The sequence below is a fragment of the Lithobates pipiens genome, unplaced genomic scaffold (genome assembly GCF_037356315.1).
Source record: "Lithobates pipiens isolate NorthernLeopardFrog02 unplaced genomic scaffold, aLitPip1_a1.2 Scaffold_8, whole genome shotgun sequence".
Lineage (NCBI taxonomy): Eukaryota > Metazoa > Chordata > Amphibia > Anura > Ranidae > Lithobates > Lithobates pipiens.
This window is the reverse complement of record NW_027507903.1, coordinates 608,421,719-608,428,986: the sequence shown is the minus strand read 5'-3', so window position 1 is coordinate 608,428,986 and position 7,268 is coordinate 608,421,719. Positions and strand designations below refer to the sequence as shown.

The 7,268-nt window shown below is 41.2% G+C and overlaps 1 non-coding gene across 1 annotated transcript; it reads right to left on the bottom strand.

The window, feature by feature from the left end:
* Positions 1-2,445: 2,445 nt before the first annotated feature.
* TRNAI-AAU (transfer RNA isoleucine (anticodon AAU)) lies at positions 2,446-2,519 on the bottom strand. The gene has a single exon. It is a non-coding gene; the product is annotated as a tRNA-Ile (tRNA).
* Between the last annotated feature and the right edge of the window lie 4,749 nt (positions 2,520-7,268).

Below are 7,268 nucleotides of genomic sequence, written 5' to 3'. Positions count from 1 at the left end.
TTAAAAAACTTTCAGCAATATGGAGCTATGGATATGTAAGGTTAGTGACCTTGTGGTACAATAGTAGCACATCAGACTCCACAGTAAAAGGTTTTGTGTTCAGATCAGATTGAGGTCCCAAGATAGAAAAAAAAGTCTTTATTTAATTTACTTGTAATTTTTATTCATAACATTGGGTACTAAATAATAAAAAATACAAATGTTTGCTTTAATCAGGCAAATATGAAAAAAATTCATGTACAGTACATACAAGGCGTAACAATTAATTTCCCGGAATGGACTGTAAAAAAAAATATCAAACAGCTCTGCATTTTTGAAAATAGAGCGGATGAAATTTGAAGACAACTTTCTTTCTGATCCTCTGTCAAGATTCGCGGCACCATCTTTGCGGAAATCTTTCTCATTCCCAAATCCTTTTAGAATCTGCCATACTGTTCATGTTCAAATCTTCTGCCATCATTCGCACAGTACGAGGGTTTGCACTCTGTCCACATTTGCATCCATCCTTTGCGTTTTTTGGGTGCCTACTGCATCATTGTGACCCCTCTTTAAACTTCCTATGCCATTCAAAAACACTTGATTTCTTCATGGAATGTTCACCATAAGCTTGTTATAAGAGAGCTACTTTTGTCAATTTTAACCTAAAATTTGACATCCAGATACTTGTCACTCATTTTCCACCAACAGCTTAACGCACGCACATGTAAATTCTTCTACTACTTCATAAAGACTGAGTCAACTGGTCTGCGACCCAGATGCCTGCAAGTTAGATTATGTTAGAATACGCTCGAGCACAAATTCTGGAATTCCGGGAATTAAATTGTCACACCTTTTATTTTATATTCACCATTTGCAACCAGCAGGTGCAGGCCAAAAACAAAGCAACTTTCTGGAGGCTCACAAACAAGTTATAAAAAAAATAAGTATTATAGAAGGAAAGATCAGTTTCATTTTATACATATGTTCAACATACCTCCCAACTTTTTGAGATGGGAACGAGGGATACCTATTAGCAAAAGTATGTAGGCATAGGGCACACTCCCTGCTATGCCCTCTAAAGGAGCATTATACAAAAAAAGATAAACCCACAAGTGCTTTTTTTTTTTTTTTTACCATTACTATTCCTTTATATTGGCATTTGAGATTTACAAATCTAGAAATTTAGAAACTGTATGAAAAGTTTAGCACTGGGAAACACTTTTTAACCGGTTCCCGACCAGCGCACGCCGATGTACGTCGCCAGAATGGCACGGGCAGGCATATTGGCGTACAGGTACGTCCAATCTTTAATGCCGCCCTGCCATCGCGAGCGCGCCGCGGCCGGTCGGGACCCCCCGTGAGTCCGGTCGCGGGTCCCGCGGACTCGATCGCCGCGGGCATACCCGCGATCGTCTCACGGGGCGGCTGAATGGAGAAATGCCGTTGTAAACAGCATTTCCCCATTCTGCCTAGCAACTAGTGACGCTGATCTCTGCTCCATGTGATTGGAGCAGAGATCAGTGTTCACTAAATGAAAGCCCAACCCCCCCACAGTTAGTAACACGCCCCTAGGAACACTTAACCCCATACACTGCCTCCCACTGGTTAAACCCTTCACTGCCAGTGTCATTTACACAGGAATCACTGCATTTATATAGCAGTGATTGCTGTATAAATGACAATGGTCCCAAAAATGTCCGATGTGTCCGCCATAATGTCGCAGTCACAATAAAAATCGCTGATCGCCGCCATTACTAGTAAAAAAAAATTATTAATAACATTTACATAAAACTATCCCCTATTTTGTAAACGCTATAACTTTTGCGCAAACCAATCAATAATCGCTTATTGCGATTTTTTTACCAAAAATATGAAGAAGAATAGGTATCGGCCTAAACTGAGGGAAAAAAAGTATTTTTATATATTTTTGGGGGATATTTATTATAACAAAAATTAAAAAATAATGTGTTTTTTTCAAAATTGACGCTCTATTTTTGTTTATAGCGCAAAAAATAAAAACAGCAGGGGTGATCAAATACCATCAAAAGAAAGCTCTATTTGTGGGAAAACAAGGACGTCAATTTTGTTTGGGAGCTACGTCGCATGACCGCGCAATTGTCAGTTAAAGCGACGCAGTGCCGAATCGCAAAAAGTGGTCTGGTCTTTGACCAGCAAAATGGTCCGGGCTGTAAGTGGTTAAAAGATAAAAAATGCATTTGATATACAGCTATATAGATCAGACCAAAATGAGGGACAATTGAGGAGAAAAGGACAGAGGGAGTTTTTGTTCCAAATCAGGGACAGTCCCTCAAAATCATGGACAGATGGGAGCTATGTGTTCGATATGCAGAAATACATTTGTCCTATTTCTATAGCGTACCTGGTGAATGCTATACTGTAAATGGGATATTCAGGATATGTTGTGTATAGGAAGTCAGATTTCAAGCACTTAGTGAGAAAAATGATTGGCCCGTACGGGGATCGAACCCGCGACCTTGGCGTTATTAGCACCACGCTCTAACCAACTGAGCTAACCGGCCAACTGCTAGAAGATTATGTGAGAGCTCTATAAAAAAAATTTACTTTCAGCAAGGTTGGCTTACAATAGTTAGATTTTGTGTTTTTTTATTAATATTTAGAGTAGTTATTAGCTGATGATACACCTGCTCCATGACTTGTGAAAGAAAACCTTAGGTGCTGTCCCCTAAAACACTTCAGCAATCTGTTTATTACCCAAATGTCCCCACAGACAACTCAATTCCCAAGAACAGAACCAGACAGTGAAAAAGACAGAACAGGTACCAGTACCAAAAATTGACTAGAAGTGGAAGAAGAATGCCGAATTGTTTTTAGGCGCTATGTTCCAGTTGTAAGTTGAAATTCAAATGTAGGCTATTCTACCCTCTTATACCTGTATCTGAAGCAGAAGAAAAATGAATAAACTTGCTCTCCGACAACTAGGGCTCCATCACAACAAAGCTGTCCGTCAGCTCTAAAAAACGGTACTGGGGTGATGCCTGAAGCTGTAGGCATCACTCCAGTACAGCCCCTTGAAGCAGAAGGCCGCTTATATGCATTACATCAGCGTAAAAGGGTTAAAAAACATTTGACCCATACAAGTATAGCCATGAGAAGTTAGTGCATGTTTTGCTAAATGTTGACAGGGCTCCATAGCTCAGGGGTTAGAGCACTGGTCTTGTAAACCAGGGGTCGTGAGTTCAAATCTCGCTGGGGCCTAACTACCTTTTGGCAACTGTATTTCGCATAGTAACACCAAATTTATCAAATAGCATAATTTTCCCTTCACTGGGCCAGTCCATGGCAAGATACATGTCTACATGCTGCCATGTTTGCACCAGAAAAAATTTAAAATTTTCTCAAATACTTACCCCAATTTTCCTTTCTTGGCACCAGTTCACAGCAGCATACTACCCCATGTATTTTGCTTTGCTTGAGACAGGAAAATCGGTTTTTGAAAAGTCCAAATAAATGTTGAGATTATAAATGATACAAAGGCCTATAGACTACGAAAAACGTGACTTTCTGGAAATATTGACATAGGACTTATCAACTGGAAACACTAACATTTGTCATGAAATGTGATATCTTGTGAATTATAAGATGCTCATCTTCTGAGTGATCTTGTATTAGGAAACTACTTTCGCACATGAATGACATGTTTTTTATGTTTGTATTTGGAATCTTATGTAACCCTGGATGTCCATCACACTTTTGCAAAGCGACGGCCGGGAATCCGGCAGCTGCTCCAATGTAAAATTACATTTTCTGCAAGTGTCACTGAGAAATACAATGTAACAGCATAATTGTTACATTGCCTTTACCATATAAACAAGGTCCTGAAGAAGCGACTTTGTCGCGAAACTAGTAGAGGACACCACCAACTTGGGCATAAGCTTTTGTATCCTAGGCTCCCTTTAATGGGGGGCAGGGTATTACTTTATTGTTACATTGTTTGTGCTACGATGGTATAAATCTGTATAATGGTTGGTTATCAACAAACTTTTTGAATGAATCAATTTTTCTGAATAAAATTTATGTAATTCTTTTTAACTTACCTTGCCTAATTCCTGGGTATCAAGACAGTCCTCAATTACTACTGGTGTTACATGGTAATCTATTAGGAGTAGCCCATGTCAACCTGCCCCTTCTTTTTTATTGCATTTACCATGTCATTCATATGTAGATCAGAGGGATGACCTTTCATCAGTTAAAGTAACCCAAAAATAAATAAATAGATTAAAAAAAGTTTTCCTATTTACCTTTTATTAACCACTAATTTTACCCTAGTCAAGCCCTTTCTAGTTCCTTCCTACCCTTCTTCCCCCTAGACATTATTTTTCTGCTGAATTTCATAGTCTTATAGTCGGTAAGGCTGAAAAAACACAATAGTCCATCCAGTTATACCTGTGTAGGTGTATTTGTATCAGTGTCTATAATGATTTCCCACATCCCTGTATGTTTGGTCCTTTAACCACTTTCAGACCGGACCATTTTGCTGGTAAATGACCAGAGGTCTTTTTACACTTTGGCACTGCGCTGCTTTAACTGGTAATTGCGCGGTCATGCAATGTTGTACCCAAACAAAATTTGCGTCCTTTTCTTCCCACAAATAGAGCTTTCTTTTGATGGTATTTGATTGCCTCTGCGATTTTTATTTTTTGCGATATAAACGTAAAAAGACCGCAAATTTTGAAAAAAAATGATATTTTCTACTTTTTGTTATTAGAAAAATCCAATAAACTCAATTTTAGTCATACATTTAGGCCAAAATGTATTCAGCCACATGTCTTTGGTAAAAAAAAAGTCAATAATTGTATATTTATTGGTTTGCGCAAAAGTTGTCACATCTACAAACTAAGGTACGTTTTCTGGAATTTACGCAGCTTTTAGTTTACGACTGCCTATCTCATTTCTTGAGGTGCTAAAATGGCAGGGCAGTACAAAACCCCCCCAAATGACCCCATTTTGGAAAGTAGACCCCCTAAGGAAATTGATAAGAGGCATGTTGAGCCCATTGAATATTTTATTTTTTTGCCTCAAGCGATTGAATAATGACAAAAAAAAAATTTTTTTTTTTTTTTTACACAAAGTTGTCACTAAATGATATATTGCTCACACATGCTATGGGCGTATGTGAAATGACACCCCAAAATAAATTCTGCTGCTTCTCCTGAGTATGGGGATACCACATATGTGGGACTTTTTGGGAGCCTAGCCGCGTACGGGGCCCCGAAAACCAAGCACCGCCTTCAGGCTTTCTAAGGGCGTAAATTTTTGAGTTCACTTCTCACTACCTATTACAGTTTTGAAGGCCATAAAATGCCAAGATGGCACAAAACCCCCACAAATGACCCCATTTTAGAAAGTAGACACCCCAAGCTATTTGCTGAGAGGCATGTTGAGTTCATGGAATATTTTATATTTTGCCACAAGTTGCGGGAAAATTACAAACTTTTTTTTTTTTTTTTTTTTTTTAACAAAGTTGTCACTAAATGATATATTGCTCATGCATGCCATGGGCATATGTGAAATGACACCCCAAAATAAATTCTGCTGCTTCTCCTGAGTACGGGGATACCACATATGTGGGACTTTTTGGGAGCCTAGCCGCGTACGGGGCCCCGAAAACCAAGAACCGCCTTCAGGCTTTCTAAGGGCGTAATTTTTTGATTTCACTCCTCACTACCTATTACAGTTTTGAAGGCCATAAAATGCCAAGATGGCACAAAACCCCCACAAATGACCCCATTTTAGAAAGTAGACACCCCAAGCTATTTGCTGAGAGGCATGTTGAGTCCATGGAATATTTTATATTTTGCCACAAGTTGCGGGAAAATTACAAACTTTTTTTTTTTTTTTTTTTTTTTCACAAAGTTGTCACTAAATGATATATTGCTCACGCATGCCATGGGCATATGTGAAATGACACCCCAAAATAAATTCTGCTGCTTCTCCTGAGTATGGGGATACCACATATGTGGGACTTTTTGGGAGCCTAGCCGCGTACGGGGCCCCGAAAACCAAGCACCGCCTTCAGGCTTTCTAAGGGCGTTACAGTTTTGAAGGCCATAAAATGCCAAGATGGCACAAACCCCCCCCAAATGACCCCATTTTGGAAAGTAGACACCCCTAAATTTAGGGGTACACTAGTGAGACTAGGTAATAAATGGCGGGTGCCCTGAAACTATAAAAAAATAACTAACCAACCAGCGTCACCTGTAACAGTTATATGGTGATCACTGGTGAAAGGGTTAACTAGGGGGCAATTAGGGGGCTTTATGCGGTAGTATATGGGGGTCCCTGGCGCTATAAAAAGCTGCAGCGAACCTAAATACCTACCTGCCTAACTAGCGTCACCTGTGACACTAATACAGCGATCAGAAAAACGATCGCTTATTAGGCTGGGTTCACACTGGAGCGATGCGGGAACGCCACGAATGCGCGGCGGGTTCCCGCATCGCATGCCTCCCGGCGGCAGTTCACACTGCCCTATGCGAACTGCTGGGAGTGTCAGTGAAATGTTACTGACACCCCCAGATCAGTTCGCATATCGCAGTGCGATCTGCAAACTCGGATCGCATGGTGTGAACACCCATGCGATCCGATTCTGCTGCGGGCCAAAAAAAGGGTCCCGTGCGAATTTGCGGCGGGTGCGGCGGGTGCGGCGAATGGCTGAACTTGAATCGCACAGAGATCGGATGTGATTTGCACTGCAGTGCGGTGCGAATCACATCCGTTCTCATAAACCGCTGCAATGTGAACCCAGCCTTAGTGACACTGGCGACGGGGGGTGATCACGGGGTTAAACCTTTATTGGGGGGGTTAGGGGGGTACCTTAGAACTAAAGGGGGCTAACCCTAACTGCCCTAACAGTTATTAGTCACAAATGACACCCGCCGGGTGATCAGGGGGTTAAACCTTTATTAGGTAATAAATGGCGGGTGCCCTGAAACTATAAAAAAATAACTAACCAACCAGCGTCACCTGTAACAGTTATATGGTGATCACTGGTGAAAGGGTTAACTAGGGGGCAATCAGGGGGCTTTATGCGGTAGTATATGGGGGTCCCTGGCGCTATAAAAAGCTGCGGCGAACCTAAATACCTACCTGCCTAACTAGCGTCACCTGTGACACTAATACGGCGATCAGAAAAATGATCGCTTATTAGGCTGGGTTCACACTGGAGCGATGCGGAAACGCCGCGAATCCGCGGCGGGTTCCCGCATCGCATGCCTCCCGGCGGCAGTTCACACTGCCCTATGCGAACT